Genomic DNA, 25,313 nt, shown 5'->3' with positions numbered 1-25,313 from the left:
CCAAAACCTCAACATGAAATATCTCCAGAATAAAAACTCGATTAAACCTAGAACCCCATCTTCTAGCGTAGACCCCTACTACCAGGTATCCTTCTCCAATATCAGGGGTCTACGTTCCAACCTTCCAGAGGTTGAAACCCAATTACAGGAGACGAAACCGGACATATTATTTCTATGTGAAACTGGAATAGGGCCGACCACTTCCCTAGATGAGTTCATAATTAATGGATACTCCAATTTAACAGCTAAATCTGACTCCCAAGATCGCCATGGGCATGGAATATGTGCCTACATTAAGGATGGCTTCCCATGTGGCAGGGATATCTCTAGAGAAGATCCTAATTTACCCTATATGTGCTTCAGGGTTGCACTTGCTAACACCACTGCATTTATATTTGCCCTTTATAGGCCCCACAACAGCGGAGTTACTATCTTTAAGAGTATATCTGAGAAAATAGACCTCATACTGTCTTCACATCCCTCGGCTAACATCCACATCTGTGGTGACTTCAACGTCCATAACGTGGAATGGCTGACCCATTCAAATAAGACGGATGATGAGGGGAGGTTTTGTCATGATTTTGCCATTGCTTATGACCTCACTCAGATTGTTTGCGAACCCACCCGTGTGCCCGATACACCCAATCAATATGCAAGCCTCTTAGACCTTTTTCTCTCAACTTCCCCTGAGCTATGTTCATGTACCGTTCATTCTCCTCTAGGATCCTCCGACCACTCCGTCGTATCAGTTAAGATAAAAACGAAATGTAAGAAGCCATCAGACGTACCCCTCCACCGTACTGTATACCGATACTCTATGGCTGACTGGGATAGCTTCCGTACATTCATATCTGATTTACCTCTGCACTCCATGTTTAAAAAGGATGTGTCCTCTATAGTATTAGATCTGACAGAATGGTTAATTGTAGGCATAGACCAATTCATACCATCTAAAAATTCCAACAAAAACCTAACAGCCAGCCATGGTTCTCCCCAGAATGTGCTGCTGCTATCGCGCACAGAAATCACTTTTTCCATAGCTACCAACGTAATAGATGCACTGAGACTAAAGCTGCTTTCAGGACTGCCAGCAACCACTGTAAAAGAGTAATAAAAAATGCAAGAGAGCTATATGCCCAGTCTGTAAAATCCAAGGTAGCTGATCAGCGGCTTGGTTCCCACCAGTTTTGGCAAATAACAAATAGGATCCTGAACAGAAGTGTGCGTTCTATCCCAACCATTATCAATGGACCAGAGGCCATCTCGTCAGCGTCAGACAAGGCCAAACTATTTGCAAAGAACTTTGCAGCTAATTCTACCCTATGCGACGAAGGCCATCAACTCCCCATATTTCCTCCTATAACACAGAACACGCCAGGGAACATACAAATATCCGTGCATGAGGTCGCCAAGCTAATAAAAAACCTAGATTCCAGTAAAGCAACTGGCCCTGATGGCATCCCAATTATAGTGTTAAAAAAGCTTCAACCAGAACTTGCTCCCATACTTACGAAACTATTTAAGGAGAAGTGCTTTCCGACTCCCTGGAAGACCTCATCAGTTTGCCCTGTATTTAAGAATTCAGGTGATAAGTCATCTCCCTTTCAGTACAGACCAATAAGTCTTCTCTGTGTTATGAGTAAGTTGCTGGAATCAATATTAAATAGAGAAATAGTCAACCACCTCAGCAGGAATAACCTTCTTAGTGACACACAATATGGTTTCCGCTCTGCAAGATCTACCGCAGATGTGCTGACGGTTATATCCCACAGGATTAGTGAATCTCTTGACAAAGGCTTCCTTTCTAGGGCAATTGCTCTTGACATATCAAAGGCCTTTGACAAAGTATGGCATAAGGGTCTACTTCACAAGATTTCCAGCTACGGTATAACGGCAAATGTTTTCTCAATCATTAAATCATTTCTCTCCGATAGGCTCATAAGAGTAGTGGTAGATGGACAAAAATCGGAGGCCTTCAATATAAATGCTGGAGTCCCTCAGGGGTCAATCCTGGGCCCAACTCTCTTCCTGATCTACATCAATGACCTCCCTAAACACATACTTAAATCATTCGTTGACATCTATGCTGATGACACGACCATCTACGGCAACACATCAAAGACTGTAAAAGACGAAGTTCTCTCGGATTCTCTCTCCTCTGATCTCGAGCGCGTGGTTCAGTGGGGGAAGATGTGGCTAGTTACCTTTAATGCATCCAAAACCAAACTCCTATCCTTACATCATCAACGCTCTGATCCCCAGCTTGCATCAATCGTGATGGATGGCTCTCGTCTGGGTGAGGCCCCGTGTTTTGACAAGCTTCTGGGTTTGACCTTTACTCCTGATCTGAAATGGAACACGTACATCAAATCTGTTGCCAAGGTCGCTGGAAAGATGGTGGGATCCTTCTACCGCTCCAGAAGATATCTCACTACTGATGCAATTCTCTATCTATATAAAAGCCAAGTACGGCCAAGGATGGAATACTGTTGCCATATCTGGGCAGGAGCTGCCAAAAACAGCCTATCCTGCCTTGACAGAGTACAAAATAGACTTCGTGGTTTAGTGGGGGATGCCCTTTTCTCTACCCTGCAACCCCTCTCCCACAGAAGAGACGTTGCGAGCCTATCCTTGTTTTATCGTTATTTTCATGGCAGGTGCTCGTCTGAACTCCAATCCCTGGTCCCCCCTCGCCAATCTTTCACGAAAACACCCGTCTAGCTGAATCCACTGTGAAAAATTTCCCCCACTCTATATCTGTGCCTAAATCAAAACGCGGATTTCATGAACAAAGCTTCTTTCTTAGAACTGCACGCCTGTGGAACTCTGTTTCGTCTGCCTGCTTCCCTCTGGACTACAACTTGGATGTCTTCAAGTCTAATGTTAACAAATTCCTAATGAACCGACCCCCTAATTAAACACTTCATCAAATCTCCTCACTAACGTAATGTACTTGCAATAACCCTTATCCCTGAGTGGCTTCCGGGACTTGATAAGTGGTGATCACTGTGTAAAAAAAAAAAAAAAAAAGTTGAGAGCTGTATTTTGCCACATCACCCGTAGAGATATAAATCATTGCACATGCAAAATTTCAGCTAGATCAGACAACTGGAAATGGGTCAGAGGCATTACTTATGGCACGCCCCTCGTATGATTTGTAGAATTATTTTGTCTGCTTTCCGGCAAGTTAGACACAAGGTCAAATATTGGTTTCATGAAAGTGTCGCTATGTAACTTCACACTTTGTGCACACATGTTTCTATTTCATGTCGTTAACTACTTAGTCAATGTCATTGATTGTTTTGAAAATTGCAATTTCTGGTCGATATGATTTTTCGAACACTGCAATACGGTTTACTCGGTGTGCGACGAAACCGACATAATCAAGTTTGTTTCTTCTTTTTTGCATAACTTGTGAATTATTCGCATTAGTTACAATGTTAAAATATTTAGACTGGATTTAAACATAACATCTCGAGTTCAAATCGTGCGACTGGCTGTGCAGTTGTCTCCATCTTAATGATTCCACAACAATGAAACTTATATTTATAGCTGCCGTAATGTTGGGCACTTTAAGAAAAATAAAATAGGCCGTCAGTAGGCAAATGTAAGTTCCTGACCATTAGATTAGTCCCACACTGTATGACGGTGTATGTGCTTGCTTGGTAAGACATCATAGATTATATTTCTCCGCTTTCCGAATAGTCGTTAAAGTTTATTGCATTTGTTACGAGTTAAAAAGTTATCCGGGTCTTGGGTTAGAATTGTTCAACGGTTATCTCCATACTGCTGATTTTATTAAGATGAAGCATATGCTGATGTAAACTATAATATACATTATTATTAAATAATATAAATATATATAGTAAGTTATAAAAATATGTTTAGCAATTAAGCTACACACAATATTTCGCGTTTCATTTTAGTGAGAATTCGTCAGGCTTATGCAAAGAGTTGTGGTTACCACGCGTTTTTATATACGCATATGCTATTGAATTTTTAGTTAGCCAATCAGCTATTAAACTGTAGGAGAGAAATAGCAAACAACTGTGTGCACAATATAAGTTTTAGTCTAGGATAGCGATACAAAATAATTTGGAAATTGACAATAACAATAGAAAATAAATACGTTTTCAAATACAAAAATCGAATCTCTGTACGATACTCAACAGGCTCTATTTTATAGCTGGGTTGGTTGAAACACTTGCAGGAATTATAATGAATTCAGAGTTGTGATTTACTCCACAAATCATAGAGATATAAATCATTGCACGGTCAAACTTTCAGCTAGAACAAACATCAGAGAGTAGATCACGTGACGAAATGCTGCGTCCCTCTGCCTGTTCTACAAGTACTTTAATGATGAATGCTATGACGAACTGCAAGCACTTTTGCCCTCACAGCGTAAATACCCTCGACAAACCCGACAGCGGCTAAATCCCATTCCCACACAGTAGAGATCCCTAGATGTAAAAGAACTTTCTACTCCAGTAGTTTCTTCCCCAGAACCACTAGACTTTTGAATTCCCTTCCGGGACCCTGCTTCCCCAACTGTACAGACATGCAGAAGTTCAAGTGTAACGTGAACCGACATCTTGCTGCCCAACTCCCTCCATAGTACCCCAGTAGCTGTTGCCCCTGATAGTAGCCCCCTGCACGAAAGTGACAATGTGCCTTGTTTTGGGTGAAAATGTCATAAAAAAAAATATTAACTGAAGGCGTCACGTATATGTTTAATCCTTTAAGAATGCACAGATAGATGTAAGTCATATTTTACTCATTTATAAGCGTGTATTACCTTTTAAAACTGGGTGTTATTTTCGCACTTCATTTCTAGAACATATTGTCTGCTTGAATATCGTGTAGAAAGAGATCACTCATTGATTGAAAAACCGTAAGGCTTAGTCGACCTCCGTGACGGATGCAGTAGCAGGGATAAACGGAACCAGCTTAACACTACACCCAAGGTTAACGATGTTTCAAATACAAGCTCATCTTTCGCCCTTAAATATAAATACGCCTAAACTTCGGAACAGAATAAAAATAGAGTGACTTTTCTGTTTGATATAATTCATCATCTTCAGCAATATCATACTTTCTCAATACCGTAAAGTGCATATTTCAAAATTGTTTTAATATCAAATAAAAAATAACACTTTACTCATATGATGCTTTCACCCGCGCATATCTTATAGCGTGCTTCAAGAATGCTATGCTTTAACAATACCATACTTTAATGGGAGAGTATGCCTACTAGACACTATCCTCAAGTGTCTAAGGTCTCTCTGTACAGGGGTTTGTCAGAACAATACTTTTTCCATAGAAGTAAACCGTGACCAAATATTCAAAATCACATAGTATTCGCAGCCCAAATAAGATCTCTTCACTACGGCTACCCCACAACTTTTCCGAGGAATGGTGCACCTTCTCCAAGTGATATTACCTCAAGTAATAGCACGAAGCTGGATACTCCACCAGACTAGATAAATTCTTGTCCTGGAATCCAGTAAGACCAAGAGACCAAAATGAAAGATATACTACAACATAGAAAAATGGTTAATTGGGGAGAGGAAAATTATGTTCTCAATTTCTTTACTAACTCAGTGCTTGAGAGATAAAGAGGTTTAATGGAACATTCGAATATCTATGTGTCTCATATAGACTTCAAGTGTTAGCCCCAGGTTGTGGGCCCCTTGATTTCTGAGAACTTCAACTGAAGTAAAATAAAAAAGGGTATTTTAACAATAGTATTCTTTAATATTACTATATTTTTAAAATAATATACTTCATTAATACCGTAATTTAATAAAAGTAAACTTGAAAAATACCATACTTTTAAAATAGTATACTACAAAAATACCCAACTTTACAATAGTATTCTTTAGTATTGTTATACTTTTACAATAATATTTTTCAACAATACCATACTTTTACAATAGCATACTTAAATAATATCATATGTTAACAATAGTATATTTTTATAATACGATACTTTAACAATGTCATACTTGAACAATAGTATATTTCAGTAATACTATACATTAACAGTAGTATATTTCAACCATGCTAATCATAGTATACTTAAAAATATCATATTTTAGCAATCGTATATATCCATAATGCTATACTTTGATAATAATGTACTTTAACAAAACCATGCTTAACAATAGTATACTTTAACAATGCAATACTTTAAAAATAATATGAATATTACCATATATAAACAATAGTATACTTCAATATTACAATACTTTAATAATAGTAAACTTCAATAATGCCATACTTTTAAAAAGTATACTTGAACAATACCATATTTAAACTTCAATAATAGCATACATAAACAATGGTGTACTTCAACAATTTCACAGTTTAACAAGAATATAATTAAATAATACTGTAATTAAACAGTAGCATTCCTTTATCAATGCAATATTTTAACAATAGTATACTTCAACAATACTATACCTTAAAAATAGTAGACTTCAACAACTCCATACTTTAACAATAGAATACTTTAGCAATAGCATACTTTAAAATTATTATACTTCAATAATACCATACTTTAAAACACCGTGTTTAAACAATAGTATATCTAAACAATACTATTCTTGAACGTTAGTATATTTCAATAATAGCATAGTTAAACAATAGTATACTTCAACAATACCATACTTTATAATGCTATACTTAACAAAAGCAATAATATGTTTATTGAAGCATACGGTACTTCATTAATAGTATATATATATATCAATAATGCTATACTTTAACGTTACCATGCTTAATAATGGTATACTTTAACAATGCAATACTTTAAAAAATAATATCAATATTAGCACTTCATTAATAGCATATTTTACTTATATTATACTTCAACAATGTAATACATGAATAATAACATATTTCAATATTAGCAAATTTCAATAATAGCATAATTTAATAATTGTCTATATTAATAAGAGCATAATTTAATAATTGTCTATATTAATAATAGCATAATTCAGTAATTGCCTATAATAATAATAGCATAATTTAATAATTGCCTATATTAATAATAGCATACTTTAATAATTGCCTATATTAATAATAGCATAATTTAATAATTGCCTATATTAATAATAGCATAATTCAGTAATTGCCTATATTAATAATGGCTTAATTCAATTATTGCCTATATTAATAATAACATAATTTAATAATTGCCTATATTAATAATAGCATAATTTAATAATTGCCTATATTAATAATAGCATAATTTAATAATAGAATAATTCAATATTAGCATTTTTTTAATAATAGCGAATTTCAGTAATAGTATAATTCAATTATTCACAAATTTAACAATAGCATAATTCAATTATTGAATATTTACATAATAGCATTCTACAATAATCGGATATTTCATTAAGACCATACTACAATAAATGCATAATTCAAGAATAGCATAATTCAAAAATCGCATTCTTAAATAATAAGATACTTTAATAAGAACATATTTCAATAATTGTATAATTAAATAAGAGCGTACTTCAATAATAGAATACTTCAATAATAGCATTATTCAATAATCGTATTATCCACTGTTATTTATTTATTTATTATTTAGATAGTAACATTCTTTTAAATAGAATATATATATATATATATATATATATATATATATATAAATAATAGCATAATTCAATATAGCATATTTGAATAATAGATCAATATTACTTGTATTTAAACCATATGATACTTTATGAAAGGCACACTTGAACAATATTTTATTTCAGCAACCTTGTATTTCAACAATACAATACGTCATGACTCAACGCTACGCACCTTACATACAAGAACATCATAAGTCTCTAATTCCTAATAAGATTGTAGCTCTCTCTACAAATAGCGAAATTCGGTTTCCGTGTCTGAGTGACGTCAGCGTGATGACGTCAACGCTCGCTGTTTTCCCGGGACGCGCTTTCTTGCATACATAATGTATCCTGACAACTCGCTGCCGCTGTCGATTCACGTTTTCTTAATCGAGACTTGCGAAAATGTGTTTCATTGTCTGTGACACTCAAGGCAGTGGACGGCCCTGTTTCGCTGTTTCGAACCGAACTTGGGAAATCGGAAACAAAGCTCTCTCTCTCTCTCTCTCTCTCTCTCTCTCTCTCTCTCTCTCTCTACTATTTTTCCTTTCTAAAATAAAAACAGAAAAATAAATAATGATATAAGTTAATTTATTCGCAAAACTGGTATAGTATATTCATCTTTGACATAGCGCGCATAATAACAGATGCATTCCCTTAATAGAAAAAAAATAAATAAATATTGAAAAAAATAAACACAATATCAATCACTTTGCAGGATGAATTTCGCCATGAATATCAGATTCTTTCTTTTTTTTGCAAGTCTCTAAAAACTTTAAAATCTTTTCCATTTTTTAAATACTTAACCTGACTAATCATACTAAAACAACGGTGACAATGAGGGTAGAATCCTAGAATATAATCAATAGATTTACATAATTCTACTCTATGACAGTTTTGCTTTACGGCATATCAGCATTTTTAGCACTTAATGCTAAACTCATCATTTTGGTAAAAAGATTTTGTTTTCGGACTAGTCTTCTCATCTGTGATGTTATTTTCACAACGTTTCGGCTGATGTAACCTCCGATCTTCTTCAAGTGCGTCTTATCGTTATGTCGAGCTTGGAAATCTGTACGGACCTTCGAACGGAACTTTTCATTTAATCGATGGGGTTGCGTGTAAAAATCTTATGCAATTCGTAATTGTATTCTGAGTATCACCCTTATAGAAGATTGAACCTTCAACTTACAAAAAAAGTTAGAATTGATTATTACCTAACACTTGTTTACAAAGCCACTCGAGGATAATGGTTGGTGAATATAAGGTCATAGTGTAGTAATAATTAATGGTGTAGGTTGGTTGGAATTTAAAGGTACGGTTCAGCTAGAATTTGTTTACAGTGGACTTAAAAGCTACCATATTGTAGTCGGCCGGGAAGCAAGCCAGTGGAACAGTGTTCCGCAGGCGGACAGTTCTATGAAACAAGCTTTGTTCACGGAATCTGCGTATAGATTTAGGCGGAGATAGAGTGTGCGGGAAATTGATTGTAGTTGTTGTAGCTAGTCGAATTTTTGTGAAAGTTTTGCAAAAGGTGGATCATAGATTGAAGCTCGGACGAACATTTTCCATGACAATACCGATAAGATTGAGAGGCTCGCAACGTCTCTTTTTGGGGGAAAAGTTTGCAGAAGAGAGAAAAGATCATCACCTACTAGGTTTCGAAGCCAGCTTTGAACTCTCTCGGGCCGAACAGCTCCTGTCCAGATGTGACAACAGTACTCCATTTTAACACGTACTTGGCTCTTATGTAGATAGGAGATTGCACCGGCAATGAGATATCTACTGGAACGGTAGAATGATCCAACCGTTTTTCCTCGGATCCAACCGTTTTTCCACGGATCTTGGCAACAGATTTGATGTACATGTTCATTTCATATCAGGAATGAAAATCAAACCCAGAAGCTTGTCAAAACATGGTGCTCCCCTAAGACGAAAGCCATTCATTTCAATTGAGGTCTGACGAGGGTCAGAGCGATTATGATGAAAAAGATTTAAGGATGAAAACAGTCGTCAGAAACATGAAAATAATATAAAAGTTGTTATATTCCAATGTATATTTTTCCACGTGAATGTTTGACATTTTTAAGGCAGCTTGCAATTGATACGTAAGAGTTTACCATGTTTATAGAAGCATCCGAAGTGGGGAATTCTAAATCGAGATGCTTGTAAAATTGTCTGTGTGTTTGTCTGTCTGACCAAATTACTCTGTCAATTTTCAGTCTACAGACTCGAGATTTGACATAAAGGGTATCGAGATTTGGGAACATCTTTTTAATCGGTTTTCGGCCAGAAATTTGGCTGTCAAGGGGTCAAAGTTCAACGATTTGACCTTTGAAAACTCTACCAAAATCCTTCGCCATTTGGGCCTAATCACTTGAAACTTGAAAATGTAGGTTACTTTGATATGGATCAAACTTTTGAACTTGATTTGAGCCCAAAACAATAAATGTTAAGGAATTAAAATTTTAAAAAAATCACTTTTGCGGTCTCTATCAAATTACTCAGCCAATTTTTTTTATATAAAATGGATTCAGACATATGGTAAGCTTTTTAATCGAGTTGTGACTGAAAGTATAGCTACCAAAGAATTAAAGTTTAAAAGATTTGACCTTTGCGGTCTTTAGCAAATGATTCAGCCAATTTGGGGTCTAAACATTTGAAATTTTACATAAAGTGTAGGCAGACATAGGGCAAACTTTTAATCGGTATTTGGCCGAAAATATGGCTGCCTAGGGGTCAAAGTTCAAACGATTTGACTTTTGCGGTTTCTAGCAAATTCAGCAAATTTTGGGTGTAAACATATGAAATTTTACATAAAGGATATTCAGACATGCAGCAAGCTTTTTAATCAGGTTTTGGAAGATAATCTGGCTGCTCGTTAAAGATTAAAGAGTTGACTTTGCAGACTCTATCAAACTCCTCCGCCAATTTTGGGTCAAAACACTTGAAATTAAAGATGTAGGTTACTTTGACATAAGTCAAACTTTTAATATATATATATATTTATGCATATAAAGTAATGGACGGTGCATAGGGCCCGACAAAGCTGGGCTGAACTACTAGTATATATATATATATATATATATATATATATATATATATATATATAAACAATAAGACGTCTACTAAAATTTAGTTAAAGGAAACGGAAAGGTTTCTGAACTCTTTAGGTTGTATAACGAAAGAATTGGATTTTGGAGCAATTCATTTCAATTCGTCGGGATTTTTGTCTTTTAGCGAGATCAGTTAACCTATAATTATTATTGGCAACCGGCTGATCTCATTTTTCATGGAGATGTGAATGGTCTTTGGGAGAAACTGATGGTTTATTATTATTTATAAATTCCAGAACACAAAAGAACAACAACACGTCTTTAAGACAAAACAACAACAAAAATAGTTTAAAATAGATATAGGAATAAGTTGCTTCTTACATCACAACCTGATGGATCCTGTAGCGTAATTTCTCTTAAACTATTTCTTCCATAGCTATATTCTAGTTTCTCTTTTTACATATTTCAGTTGGCTTATATTTAGTGAATAATGTGTTCCCATGTAGCAATCTCAACATTTTTCGTTGTTCAGGAAGTAATCTATGATTATTGATAGGGTTGCAAAACTGTTGTTTTGATATGTTCTCTTAAAATATTTAGCATTTTTTTTCGCAGGTCGTAGACATGTGTGTATTATCATATACTCAGTGTCAGTGTGAACGCAGATTATTTCTTGTAATTTCTCACTTATATCTTGTGATCTTTCCCAGAATCTGAGTAAACAAACATTTCCCAAGATTGTTGGTACTCTTTATCTTTAACAGTCGCGTTTAAAAAAGAAAATATGGGTTTTAGAGAAAGCTGCTTAGTATTTCTTCATGATTCAATCAGATTTAGCTTCTTCAAGGTTCATATCATGTTCGCATGCTTCCATTGGGGGTTTATCCGGCCTTCTCTAAATTCCGTAAATATATAGGGCGTTTTTCCGACCCATTTTTAGGGTACAATAAATAAGGCGCAATAACGCGGTCAGATTTAATGCCTAATATCCTATCACGGATGATAGATAAGCAATCCTACAGAATTTACAGTATTCTATACACCAGGGAATTAATATGTCCGTTTTGATTACAACGTCCCAGTTACTGGTATATATTTTGGTTATGGTTATAGTAAAGTCTGTAACGTATCATCATAGATTTTATTAATGCTAATGAAGATCAGAATTATCTCCGGTAGATTTTATACATCTTTATATTGTATTATGTCGTGCGACGAAAAATAGTGATTTTTTTAACTTTCAAACAGCTATTTTATTCACCTGTTCTTTAACATTACTTTATCTTTTTCGGGTACTTTTAATTAACGATACGTGCTGCATTGTTAAATAAATACTTTCGACAAAGATAAGATCAAGTTACAGAACACACACACACAGTCACACGTATACATGTATCCATGTACACACACACACATACACACACACACACACACACACACACACACACACACACACACATATATATATATATATATATATATATATATATATATATATATATATGATGTGTTTTAAATAACTTGCAGGTTGAGCTGCCGAAGCGTTCAGTAAGTCGTCAGCTTCGCCAGCGATAGTTGATAAGCTGTTGCATCCAGAGAACAGTAACAAGAGAGAAAATGAGTTCTATGTTGCTTGGCAGTTGAGTTCCATCTGGAGTTGTCTGTATTTTTTTCAAGGGGCTAAAATAGTTCTTAAGTGACCAATGAAATTCATCCGCTCTGCCAATCAATTGGTCAGTTGTGGCCGAATTGCTTAGTATAAAGGCTTCAATTCGCAAAAGAAAATTGTTCTTTATTGTGTTTGCTGCTACAGGTAATAATCCCTACGTAATAATCCCTACGTAATAATCCCTCCGTAATAATCCCTACGTAATAATCCCTACGTAATAATCCCTACGTAACAATCCCTACATAATAATCCCTACGTAATAATCCCTACGTAATAATCCCTACGTAATAATCCCTACCAAGTTTATTATTATTCAGACTAGAATCTACTGTTAATAATTGCCTTGGCACACCGGTTCTCGTAAGATCATCGAAGTTAAGCAACATCGGATGGGTGACCATTAGAGAATACCAGGTGCTGTATGTAGGACTTTGACATCACTGCTAGAATCGCAAAAATGTAATGTCGTCATCTCCTCTCTGATATACGAAAGACAGGAAACCGCTTGTTAATTTGATATTTAATTCGGAGAAAACCGGTTGAACCCGTCTAGGATAAATGTCGCACCGGTAGGGTATATATATATATATATATATATATTATTTCACCCTTTACCGCCAAATAAAACTTTCATGTCGCTTTTCAAGTCGCCTTTATAAAAAAAATGTCTTACTCTTATGGCTTGTCAGCTCAACTGGTCTTCAAAGTACAGATCTATGCATGGTTCAACAAGTGAAATTAGGGGTGTGTTTATGTTCGTGCGTCAGTTGCATGCTAAATCAATAAAACAGATGTTACTTTTCCATGTGTTTATTTAAAATACTACTATTTTTGTCGAACAATTCATTTAACCCTACCAGACCGAGTTACTGCTAAACCGCTACTTTTCCAACCACGTGTTCTTGTGTTGTCAGGGAGCTAAAAATAGCTACCCAAATCGCGGCACCTCATCTAAACACATGGCTGCTGTATGCATGGAGAAACACGTGGGATATAACAGACAGCACCCTGGAGTATCTTACGAAAACAACCCTCAAAAGAAGGTGAAGACAAGGTTCTGGTGTACCCACTGCAGAAAGTATCTGTGCATCAAGGAGGGTTCCACCTGTTGAGCAGACTCGCACACAAAGGCTGAATAGTGGTGGTAGATGAAACGCAAAAACTACAAACGCGTTTAATTTTTTTTTTTCACCATTTTTTCCAGAAGGCCAGGCACAGAGGCAAATTAAGTTCAGTAGCTCAGGTTTGGTAGGGTTAAAAAATCATCAACGTCAAAATTCTTACCTCACAGACAAAACAGTTACTCATCATAATTGGACGATCTCATTTTTATGCGTGTCGGGAAGGTAATAACTTTAGTATGAACACAGATTGGTTTAGTGTCTTCTATTATAATAAAATCGTATTCATGTCTGTTTGCTCACAATTTAATTAACATGAACAAAAGATACTGTTTCACAAATTAATTTTCATAATGAAAACGAACTTATATGCACTTTTGTCCAGCTTTATTTATATATATATATATATCATATTTAAAACAGATCTACGTTCAATGAGTAACCTTATTTTATTTTATTTTGTTACATGGGTTGCACCACTTATCAAGGTCTAGGGGCCACTCAAGGATATGGGTTAATGGGTATACATTAGTCATTGTGATTTTAGCATAGTAAACATTAGTGGGGATTTTGTAACTTGAATTAGTAAGGGGGATGGTTCAATAAGAACTTGTTTACGTTGGACTTGAACACAAACAGGCAAACGGAATAGAGTTCCACGGGCGAGCAGTTCTAAGAAAGAAACCCTGTTCATGGAATCTACGTTTAAGTATAGGCACAGGTAAAGAGTGTGGGAAATTGTTGATAGTGGTTCTGGCTAGACGAGTGTTTTTTGTGAAAGTCTGGCAAGGGGGGGGACGATAGATTGAAGTTCAGAGGAGCACCTGACATGAAAATAACGATAAAGCAGGGTCATGCTTTGCATAGTACATAAAAGAAGATCTATTTCAATTATTATCTGCATGTTGTTAATTGTTTGTTGTAATAGAATTATTTTTATTGATCTATTTATAAATATTATTTAAGGCTGATTTATTTAATTTATTTATCTTTAATTTAATTTATATTTAATCTATTTTCAATTATTAATAGCCTCAACAGTTACGCTTAAAACCGGAAGTAAGCGTATTTATTTAAACTATGAGAGTTATTTTCATTTTAAGCTTTGAGGATTACTTTGTGTTTGATTTTCATAGACCAAGATGGGTGTGATATATGTTTCTATAAATCACTTTTCCTAACAAGTTAGGATATTCGCTGTATCCCAAATAATATGTGAATAAACAATTCGCTCGGCAATATGTTTCGACGGGGCAACGCTGGTATATACAGCTAGTATTATATAGATTGCGTTTTCTTAATATTGATTAACAAAAATCGTTTACATAAGGTTATTTCTTACGCATCACCGAATGTTTAATAACAGGGTTACATTCACTTGCGGATAAAATTCCGCTATCAGTTTTGTTGTCTGCGCACCTCCTGGCAACAAATTGACGAATTTTGATTTGAGCTCACGGTATGAGCGCATGGGGAAATATTGGCAGGAGCAGTAAATAGCTGGCTTGCGAGGATACTGGCAGCAGTAGCTGAAAAAAGAGAAACAAGTACGCGTCGAAGAAAATGAATGTGTAAAATCAAAGACAGGAATGGACCGGCTGTGGTCGGCGTGCGGTCGAAGGATAGAGAAATGCTAGCCAGGCTAGTTTACATGTGACAGCGGGAGACTTTTTAAGTGTTTCGAGACGGGAGAGTAACGTGTAATAAAAACCTTTGTTAAAAAAAGAAAAAATGTCGGATTTGTATTTCTTTTGTTTGTTTGTAACGCAACGTTACAATAGAGTCAATAAATCTTTCTCTCTACTATCTCATAATAATCATCAGCATCTATATATCTATGAAAGTGAAAATGTCTGTCTGTGTACATTTCACTACACAATATCTCTGTCAATTTTCAGTCTACAGACTCGTGTACTGAGATTTGGAAAAATCTATGTGATCGGTTTTCGGCCAGAAACTTGGCTGTTAAAGGGTCAAAGTTCAACAATTTGACCTTTGATAACTCTACCAAACTCTTCCGCCAATTTTGAGTCAAACACTTGAAATTTTATATATATATAGGTTCCTTGGACATGCATCTAACTTAATAACTTGATTTGAGCCCAAAACAATAAATGTTAAGGGATCATAATAGGTCAAAATTTTAAAAAATTGACCGCTTTTTTTTTTTTGCTCAACATACACCTCCAACCTCCACACACCCGGCAACAGCGTTCTGAAATGCTAGTATCATATAAATCTGAAGATGCTATAGTTGGTATTGGTTTTCCAGGCATTTTGCTAGTCAGAATTCTTTCCACGGATATTTGCATAAGGGACCACGTGAAGGTTGCCAACATCTTAAATGAAAGTGGCTTTTGTAGAACGAACTGTATTCGAACTTAGAACATCTAGGTCGTCAGTCCATGTCTTTAACCACTAAACCACCGCCACTTCTCCCCATACCTAGTAAAACGAAGTGAAAATGAAGCCTTCATATTAATGGGGGAAAAATCAAAACAAAATGAAATGTTACTAATATTTTTTTTACTTATGGTATGACTTCATTTCTCCGTGGCAATTTTATCTCCGTCTGTCTCTCCAGCCATGAGAGTTGAGAGATTAGCATAATGGGCGCAGCACTGAATCGGCTACTTCGTCCAATCACGTAACAATAGAGTCGAGACAGCTAAGCAACCAGAATTCAGACACGAGTAGCAGCAAACACGTTTCTATCAACTGCACACGATATATACGAGGTCCTTCAATAAGCTTCCAGATTTTTTTTTCGAGTGGGCACTTTTATTGATAATACACACGTGAACCTCTAGTTATCTTCGAATTAATCTTCGCCGGTTGTAGTGCATTTTTTTTTTATCATTCCAACAACTTCTGGAAAGCCCAACGGAAATCCTCTTGTGTGAGCATGTCAATGACTCCCATCACAACTTCTTTCATCTCCTCAATTGTCTAATAACAACAGCTTCCAAAGTTTTTCTTGAGCTTAGGGAATAACCAAAAATCACAGGGAGCAAGATTTGGATTATAGGGAGAGTAAGGAATGGTCTTGGTGGCCATTTTGGTCAAAATAATCTGATCTTCACTGAGCACATTTGGAACAAACTTTGCACGAACCTTCTTCATATTCAGTTCCTTGTGAATAATTGTGTGCACATTTCCTACACTGACATCAAACTGTGCACCTAATGTCTCTATAGACACAAGACGCTCCTTATCCATGAAATTCTTTATTTGGCCAATCAACTCTGGTGTTCTCACTTCCTTACTTCTCTCACACCTCTCATCATCCCTCACAGACTCCCTGCCTTCCTTGAATATCTTATGCCACTCAAAAACTAATGGTCGATTAATGCAAGATGGTCCAAAAGCAGTCTGAAGCATTCCACACGTTTCTGTAGTATTTTTCGAAGTTTAAATCAGAATTTTATTGCATCTCATTCTTCTAAATCGTCCAGATTGCATTTTTTAAATTCACAAGCTGTAACAATCAGGCTGTATTAGGGCGTATTTCAATTACTATTGTAGTTGCTTTTTTAAACCTGAAATCATAAAAATTGATCAGTCATCTCATAAAATGTATAGCAATAACATATTAAATTTTTGAGAGACTAAAACAATTTAAAATACCTGTACAAAATGTCTGGAAACTTATTGAAGGCACCCAGTAGGTTTAAAACATACTATAGATTGAAAATTAACTCCTGTTATTAAGTGTTTGTGATTCAATTCGGAAATATTTCTTACGAGAAAACGGATAAAAACGTTGATAGCATGTCATTTTATTTAGAATTCAATGTTGGCTTTCGCATTCGGCGCCAGTTTATTAAGTCTTTGTGACCGCATCAACTGATTTCCAACGAAACTTTCTTTTTTAACAATGAGACACCATTCATGTAATACCTTTTGCTTCTTTTCTTTTAATTTTTACATTTTGGAAGCGTTCACTTCTCTTTAATCTTTAAGATTTCAGATTTACTAGTAAATATATATCTGAAACACTGGGATTTAAAAATCGGAAAATATTACCCCCAAACACACTTCAAAATGTTTTAACGAAATGACATTGAGAAACATTCATTAATTGATGTCTAATACGTTTTTTTTTTATTAATTTCACAAAAATAAAAATGTTCTACATCTGACCTTATCCTCTTCAGATAAAGCAACTAAATATATCCCATATTTACGCTTAGCAGCTGTAGTTTGAAATTCATAATGATCGGTTGAATCTTATACAAATTACAATCACAGAGATTCTATTAATTCGACCTTGCTTTAATCTTCTTAGTCTTACTCTTGTTTGTTTGTTCACAATTTAATTAACATGTACAGAAGGTAGACTGTTTCACAAATTAATTTTTAGTCGACTCTATAAGTCACTCCGTCGTTCGGTCAGTCGGTCTGTCCATAACACTTTTGTGCTTGGCCTTTTTGGTTAAGATCAAAGGTATGTTGTTAATAGATGCTGTTCTTAGCTTTTTAAGCTTTTCTTGGCCTTTTGGCCAAGACCAAGGTGTAGTATCTGTTCTTACTACATGCTGTACTTATGTTTGTAACTTTGTGATATAAAGTGGGGGATAACTTTTCTGTATTAATTTGATACAAAATGATCACCCACTTTACAACCAGTCAGTCTCAAAGTCATTAGAGTCATTCTCCAGATCATTCAAGTTGTTTTTGAAGGATTTCAGTTATTTTTTTAAGCATTCAAGTCATTCTTAAGTTCATTCAATTCACCCTTAAGTTCATTTAAGTCATTCTAAGTCATTTACTTTTTATTTATTGAAGTCATTTCAGCCCATTTTCGGTAATTTTAGTTTATCTTTAAGAATTTCATGTAAATCCTAGATTCACGCATTCATTCATTACACGAGAGCATGCGACTAATGGCTATCGGCCTTGTTATACTGAAAAGGGACTTATATACATCTTTATTCCAGCATGGCTTCTATGTAAACTATTTACTCAAAAGAAATTTACATTTAATAAGCAAACGTATTTGCATTGAAGAAAATTTGTTTTCATAATTAGCTCGATTTTATTCATAGGTTGTTGTAATAAATTCCTTGTAATTGTTCTATTTAGAAATATTATTTAAAGTTAATTTATTTATTTTTAATTTAATTTATATTCAATTTAATTTATTTACAAATTTTAATAGCTGACAATAGTTGTGTTTTAAACCGGAAGTAAGGTTATTTATTTTCACTATGAGAGTTATCTCCCGTTTACGCTATGAAAGTTACTTCGCGCTTGATTTTCATTAATTGTTTGTTGTAATAAAATCGTTGCAATTTTTCTATTCCGAAATATTATTTAAAGTTTATTTTTGCCTTTTAATCTTCACATTTTCGAAGCGATCAAATTCTTTGTTCATATATATCTATTTCTTATGTACTTCTAAATGTCTTTCATGTTAAGCACTGTTTTCTTTCCTTTTTGTCTATCCATCTACTTTGCGTTTTGGGCTTCTTATTATTTATAATGAACTGGTACCCAGAGGATTCCAGACGTAATGGGAGTCAGTCCAGGGTACGGCGAATCCTTAGTCATTGGTAATAATAACCGAAGCAAGTTACGCCCTAGAAATCGCGAAAAATGTAAGCAAAAGTATAAGTCAGGTAAGAATTAGGGTTAGGATTAAGGTTAGCGTTAGAATTAGGCTTAGGGCTAGAGTTAGGGTTATGGTTATATTGTATCAGTTAAGATAAAAACAAAATGTATTATAAGTCCTCAGAGGTATCTCTCCATCATGAAGTATATCGACACTCTATATCAGATCTACTCATGTGTTCCATGTTTAAAAGAATGTGTCCTCTATAGTATAAGACCTGACTGAATGGTCGATTGTAAGAATAGACCGTTTCATACCCTCCAAAAAATTCCAGCAAATACTGAACAGCCAGCCGTGGTTCTCACCAGAATGTGCTGCTGCCATTGTGCACAGAAATCACTTTTCCATTGCTTCCAACGTAACATATGTATTGACGCTAAAGCTGATTCTAGGACTGCCAGCAATCATTGTAAAAGAGTAATAAAGAACGCGAGAGAGGTGTATGCTCAGTGCGTTAAGACTAAAGCAACTTAGCAGCGGCTTGGTACCCATCAGTTAAGACAAAGAGTAAACAGAATCCTGAACAAAATCATGTGCTCTACCCCAACTATCATCAAGGGACCTGAGGTAATTTCGTCAGCATCAGACAAAGCCAAATTCTTTGTCAAGAACTTTGCAGCTAATTATACCCTTTATAACCAAGGCCATTAACCCGCCCCCCATATATTCTCCTGTATTAAAAAAACACACGACATACAAATATCCGGACGTGATGTTGCCAAGCTAATCAAAAACCTTGATTCCAGTAAAGCAACAGGCCTTGACGGCATTCCGATTATTGTGCTAAAAAAAGCTTCAACCAGAACTAGCTCCTATACTTACAAAGCTGTTTAAGCGTTATTTTAAGGAGAATGGCTTCCCAACACCCCGCTGAACCTCATCAGTATGCTCTGTATTTAAGAATCCAGGTGATCGGTCATCTTCCCTTCAGTGCAAACAATACGTTGCTGGAATCTGTATTAAATAGAGAAGTAGTCAACCATCTCAAAAAACATACCCTTGTTAGTGACATGCAATATGGTTTCCGTTCTGCTAGATTTATAGCAGATGTGCTAACAGTTATATCTCATAGAATTAGCGAATCTCTCGACGGAGGCTACCTTTCGAGAGCAATTGCTCTTGATATATCAAAGGCATTTTATAGGATATGGCATAAAGCTCTACCTCACAAGATCTCCAGCTATGGTGTGGTTAAAAATGTCTTCTCAATTATTCAGTCATTTCTTTCTGATAGGTTCTTAAGAGTAGTGGTTGATGGGCAGAAATCAGAAACTCACAGTATTAATGCTGGAGTCCCTCAAGGGTCCATCCTAGGTCTAACTCTCTTCCTGATCTGCATCAATGATCTTCCAAATCACATCTTAAGATCATTCATAGACATTTATGCTGATGACACTACCATCTATAGGAACACATCAAAGGCTGTAATTGACTAAGTTCTCTTTTATTCTCTCTTCTCTGATCTTGAACACGTGGTATAATGGGGAAAGAGGTTGTGGGTTATTGTTAAGGCATCTAAAACTAAGCTTCTATCTTTACATCATCAACGCATCTGACATCAATTGAAATGAATTGCTCTCGTCTTGGAAAGACTATGTTCTTACAAGCTTCTGAACATGGCCTTTACTCCTGATCGGAAATGGAACATGTACATCAAATCTGTTGCCACGGTTGCTGGAAAATGGTGGGATCCTTCTACCGCTCTATTAGATATATCACTGTTAATGACATTCTCTACCTATATAAAAGCCAGGTACGCCCAAAGATGGAGTGCTGTTACCATATCTAGACGGGAGCTGCTAGAAAGAACTTCTGTTGCCTTGACAGAGTTCAAAATATATTTTGTAGCTTAGTGGAGGATGTCCTTTTCTCTTCTCCGAAACCTCTTTTCCACAGAAGAGACGTTGCTAGCTTTCTCATGTTTACCATTATTTTTCTGGCAAATGCTTCTCTGAGTTCCAATCTATGTTTTCCCCGCTCGTCAAACTGTGACAAAAGACACTCGTCAATCTGAAACAACTCTCAATAATTTCCCTCTTTTTCTATTCCATGACCCCCGGGCTTTGATAAATTGTGACTCCTATGGAAAAAAACATTTCTAAAAGAAAAATGGGGTTTTAAATCGAAAACTGGTTCAAGTATTTTTGAGACTGACTCGTTATTCTCTGTTAATACCCGGCACAGAAGAGGGCGGCTTTCTCAATTAGGAATAGACTTCCAAGAGAGGTCAGAAATATATCAAAAATGCATCAATTCAATGTAAATTTAGACAGGTGCTCTGATACTTCTACCAACTCTTTCCTCCATGCTAATTGAAGCATGGTCTTTTTTTCTAAATAAATTTGAATTCGATTGAATAAGAACTTATATGTTCTGGGTTCCAATTTCTTCACACGTATCTTATTCAATTAGGATCTTAGAGCACGGAAATAGACTTACAGGAAAAGTAATATATGCGTAAACAACGCAACGATTCAGAGTGAATTTTGACAGATGCTGTCCTATTTTGTCTTCTTCTGTATAAACTTCTAACACCTTTTCCCTACATGACAACTTAAGGATATTTACTTGTCTCCCACTGTAAGAACTGTGACACCAGGTTTGGAAAATGAGATCGAGAAGTCAGCGACCCCGAGAAGGGGCACTTTGACCTTAAAATGTGTCTGGGCAACCTCATTGACAAAGAGATAAAGCAAAGCCTGAGGTGGTGGACCTCCTAAAACTACACAGAATCAGAATTACACGTCAATCAACATGGACCAGGTCATTATAGGAATTGTCGAATATTTCATTTTCATTTCGTATCAAGTTTGCATTCTCATCATAATGCAATTTCATTTCTTTTGTTTTTTTTCTCTTTTCTTGATTCTTCGTCTATTCTTCATGGACCTTTTGATTCCGTCCGCCATTTTGTTTCAGTTGATTCAAAATCTTGTATAAAAATCCAAGTGTTAGTCGAATATATTGCCAGCATTTAGTTAAATTTCTACAAAATTTCAAGTCACTTCTGCGCTACTATAAATTTCTTTCTTTTCTCTGCCGTTATAGACGATGCTAAATAAAAGCGGTGATGGAGAATAAAGCCGGTTAAACCACTGGCTTTCATGACTGCGGAAATAGATCTAAGTCTCACATCAATTCCTATGGCTTGAGTCAACTATCCATCTAAATTGGTGCATCCACATGGAGAAACTTTGACGGTTTCTATCAAAATTAATTAAACCCGTAGAGGTTGAATCACCAGATCAAATGTCGACTTTCCAGACTGCTAAATCTTTATTAATAAAATATGCGACGCAGTTCAGGTCAGATTCGAATCAGAAAATAACGAGTTTGTAAAGCCTACTGACCTTCAAGATTATTTTTTTCTTTGCTTTCTCACTCTCTCTCTCTCTCTTTCTCTCTTTATCTCTTTCTCGTTATATATATATATATAAACCACCACCTCTGCTTTCAAATATGCGTCACCATATATGTGTGTGTGTGTGTGTGTGTGTGTGTGTGTGTGTGTGTGTGTGTGTGTGTGTGTGAATGTTGAATATAGAGGCGTGGTGACGCATATTTGAAAGCAGAGGTGTTCACGCATACACATTCCCAATATAGTTTGTGTCTCATAAAAATGACCGAAATTGTAATTATCACTAAAACAAAGAACAAGGTCGGAAGTTATGAATTACACAATACAAAATCGAGAGAGGGTGAGAGTAAAAAAAAGAAATGAGTTGGTGAGTAAACTTCAAATTTTAGCAAATGAAAATAATAAAAATGAATTTTGAAACAACTAAATCTCAAAACCAAATGCATGTATTTTGTGTGATTAAAAGGTATAGGAAAAAAAGACCTTTAAGGAAATCGTTCAAGAAAAGGTATGACACCACTTGATGTGAGAACAAAAGATTGATTTTGGTCTTGAAAAGGTAGAAGGAAAACAGTGAGCAGGAAGAGAGTTTCATAACCTCGCAGTCCTTGGAAAGAAGCTTCTGGAATAGGCAGTTGTATTACAATGAGGCATCAAAACAGTGAATTGATGAAGACCACTAGACCAACGAGTCAAACGAGCTGGAACAAAAAAAGCAGTGAATAGAACAGACAATTCTGAGAAACACATGCCATAATAGTATTTGTAGAAAAGCCTGAGACTAGCAACATCACGTCTGCGCAATGTTGCAGTGAAGAAGCAAGTGTGAGGCCAATCAAAATACATTTCTACAATTTATCAAGAACCCTCAAATGGGACACAGATTCACGAGCCCAAACTCCATACATTGTCTGACAGTAGATTTGTAGATTTAGAGAATAGCCTCTGAGAGCAAGAAAGTATTCAGTGTGATAGAGAAACCCGATTATACGAGAAGCAGAAAGTGTAATGGATTCGATATAAGTGCGATGAGAAATAAAGACTTAGAGAAGCAAACGTGCATTAACTCAGCTTTTGTATGATTAAAGAAATCTAAAAATATATATTGATTAGCATTTTAGCCCGGCTTTGCCCGGGTGTTTTGAGGTGTACGCTTAGCAAAACAAAAAAAAGTCAATTTCTTTTTTAATTTGACCCCTATTATGACCCCTTAAAATTTACAGTTTCGAGCTCAAATCACTTTATTAAGTTAGATCCAGGTTCAAGGAACCTATATCTAAAATTTCAAGTGTCTAGACCCAAAATTGTCGGAGGAGTTTGGTAGAGTTCTTAAAGGTCAAATCGTTGAAATTTGACCCCTTAAAAGCAAAATTTCTTGTTGACACCCGTCACATCGATTTTCCCAAATCTCAGTACCCGGTATTTCAAATTTCGAGTCTATAGACTAAAAATTGACAGAGTTATTGCGTAGGGAAATGTACACAGACATACAGACAGACACGTTCACTTTTATAGATATATAGATTAGCAGACCGCTCGTCGTTGCCCGGTCGTAAAATATTCATAAATATTAGATTTTAATTAATGCAGAATCCTTATTTATTATAAACAGAAATACCGTAGATATTAAGCGTAACGTTAAATCCTTTTAAAAAAATGAAGTTAAAACAAAACTGAAAGAAACTGAAACCATATGCATGCGAGTATTATGTAGTTTTTTTCTAAACTGTTTACTTTTTGTGAATAAAACTACAAAATACTTGAGCTGAGATCAAAACCAAAACCTAAAGACAGTTAGTCAAGTACAACAACTATTAGGTCAGTTTGGCACGATCTTTAAAACGTGATTTCAAACGTACTTATTACTAGCATAAGTAATCTGTCATGTGAACGATTCACGCATGCGCAGATAAAAATCCGATGGCTCCCACGTACCAATTTTGACCGATTTAGAGTGAGTTACGTCACAAAAATAAATTAAGAAACAACGCAAAAAAGTTTTTTTTTTATAAATGCTTACAGCAACATTAAAAACTATGAGAACGTAGTTGACTCAACAAAAAAATTAGTTAGAGTTAGATATTCTAGATTTAAATTTGATTTCAGAAATTTCCAATGTTTAATACCACAAATAAATCGATAAGTGTCGATGAAGAAATAAAAGTGAAAGAAAATCGAATGCAGGAATGAAAAATCGAAGAGAGGAATTGTTTATTTAAAATTAACGTTTCATTTTTAAACGTTTAAATAATCCATTAAACGAATGAACATAAATGCGACATTCGAGAGCAAATATTAAAAACTGATTCTTTCTATTTTACGAATTACTTTTATAAAACGCTGTGTTGGTCCAGTCACCAATGGGGGGGGACATAAATATCCAAAGAATTCTTATCTTAGAAATTCCGAATAGTTCATCGGAATATAATCGTTATATATATATATATATATATATATATATATATATATATATATATATATATATATATATATATATAGTTGTGTGTGTGTGTATATATTAATTAAGCCGATGATGAAAATTTCTCATACTGGTTTTTTCTCTTTTTATTATTCGGCCCCATTTGACTGGGGACAGACTTCGCTTTGGGCTACTGCACTGTCTGGGAAAAAAAAAAACAATATTCATTATTTTAGCTGTTTTGAAAGCTTTCCAATCGGATTACATGCATCGTCATGCTGGACTTATTTAAGACTCCATTCTCTCTAAAGAACTATTTTACATTTCGGATCAACTTGAGAGGCATTTCATGCAAGCTGAAATATTATGCGCGGTTTGTTTTTATCATTTTTTTTTGTTTACATATCCAACATTTTTTCACTTCTTTTTTTATTTGGCAATTTAT

At 35.2% G+C, this 25,313-nt stretch overlaps 1 protein-coding gene and 1 pseudogene across 1 annotated transcript in view; one reads left to right on the top strand and one right to left on the bottom strand.

The window, feature by feature from the left end:
* The window catches only part of LOC145258089 (synaptotagmin-15-like), a 906,872-nt gene that overhangs the window by 623,139 nt on the left and 258,420 nt on the right, over nucleotides 1–25,313 (bottom strand). The window lies entirely within an intron of this gene.
* LOC145258475 (U2 spliceosomal RNA) lies at nucleotides 17,960–18,096 on the top strand (annotated as a pseudogene).

This window comes from Euprymna scolopes, chromosome 33 (genome assembly GCF_053919585.1).
Source record: "Euprymna scolopes isolate OS-2025 chromosome 33, ASM5391958v1, whole genome shotgun sequence".
Classification (NCBI taxonomy): Eukaryota; Metazoa; Mollusca; class Cephalopoda; order Sepiida; family Sepiolidae; genus Euprymna; species Euprymna scolopes.
Note: the sequence above shows the minus strand (reverse complement) of the source record. Positions and strands in the feature narration are given on the sequence as shown.